Here is a 1414-nt window from a genome sequence, read left to right on the forward strand (position 1 = left end):
AAAGTACGTCCAGACCTTGGGAGCCACATGATATGCCGTAAGTATTACATTCTTCTGTGGCAGTGTGACAGAGGACACAGATAGAATGAATGCATTAAAACTTTACTAACATTCACTGAAATTTGAATTCTATTTTTATTTGAAATATGGCTAGTGTAACTGTGTGTCTGAATTTTTAATTTTATGCAATTTTGCTTACTGTAAGAATTGTCACTTACAGCTTTGTGGCTGGCTACTCAACTGAGTAGAACAAGTCTGGCCTCTAATGAAGTCTTAGAGCACCTCCAAAGTAATCCAGGAATACAAGCAACGGAAGTCACTCATCTTTTTGGTAGTCACAGTAAGAAACAGTAAAACAAGAAAATAAATAAACCTACAATTAAAAACACCAAAGGAGCTTTAAGCAAAATTCAGCAAAATTTATCTAGTATTTAAAGCTTAATCCTCAGATTTCAGCATTCTGAGTAGCTAGGATTACAAATGTGAACTACTCTCATGTATTTGTTAGTTTTTTAAATACCAAGTCATCATTGTCACTTACCTGGCAGGGGAGATACCATGATCACGAAGGTGGTTTTCCCAGGGCAAGGCTTATCTATTGCACTCCAGATGTGCTGACACCGCGATTTCCCCAATGTGGGAAATTCGACTGCATAATTTGTCATAGTGGGGGACTGTGTTAGTGCTCTTTTCTGGATAGATAGATAGGTAGATGGATGAATAGATGATAAATAGCATTGTATTTTATACTGCCCTCGTCTCCTTTCCTGCACTCAGCAGTCACTTGGTCCTAAGGATACTGTAAAGGATGAGGTACCTCTAGGCTTACTTTGTAGTTTCTAGGAACTACAAGGAGTAGAGAAATCAGCTACAACTCACCATGAGAAAATAAATGAGGAAGTTGGGTGCAGGTGGCTTACACATGTAATCCTAACTACTCAAGAGGCTGAGATCTGAGGATTGCAGTTCAAAGCCAGCCCAGGTAGGAAAGCTCATGAGATTCTTATCTTCAATTAACCACCAGAAAACCAGAAGTGGGCTCTGGCTCAAGCGGTAGAACACTTCACTTGAGCTGAAGAGCTCAGGGACAGCACCCAGAGTTCAAGTCCCATGACTTACAAATAGAAAGAAAACAAATGAGTAACCAGAGCCAATGGCTCATACCTGTAATTCTAGCGAGTCAGAAGGCTGAAATCTGAGGATCAAGGTTCAACACGAGCCTAGGAAGGAAAATCTATGAGATTCTTATTTCCAATTAACCACTGAAAACCATAAGTTACAATGTAACTCAAAGCGGTAGAACACTAGCCTTGAGCAAAAAGACCAAGGACAGGATCCAGAAACTGAGTTCAAGCCCCACAACCGACCAAAAAAAAAAAAAAGAAAAGAAAAAGGAATGAGAAGCCACCTTAAT

At 39.7% G+C, this 1414-nt stretch overlaps 1 non-coding gene across 1 annotated transcript; it reads left to right on the forward strand.

Annotated features, from left to right (window-relative positions):
• Positions 1 to 533: 533 nt before the first annotated feature.
• Positions 534 to 695, forward strand: LOC122096788. Its single transcript, XR_006145394.1, has one exon. It is a non-coding gene; the product is annotated as a U1 spliceosomal RNA (small nuclear RNA).
• Positions 696 to 1414: the final 719 nt, after the last annotated feature.

This window comes from Dipodomys spectabilis, unplaced genomic scaffold (genome assembly GCF_019054845.1).
Source record: "Dipodomys spectabilis isolate Male_0828 unplaced genomic scaffold, ASM1905484v1 ptg000388l, whole genome shotgun sequence".
In the NCBI taxonomy this organism is placed as follows: domain Eukaryota; kingdom Metazoa; phylum Chordata; class Mammalia; order Rodentia; family Heteromyidae; genus Dipodomys; species Dipodomys spectabilis.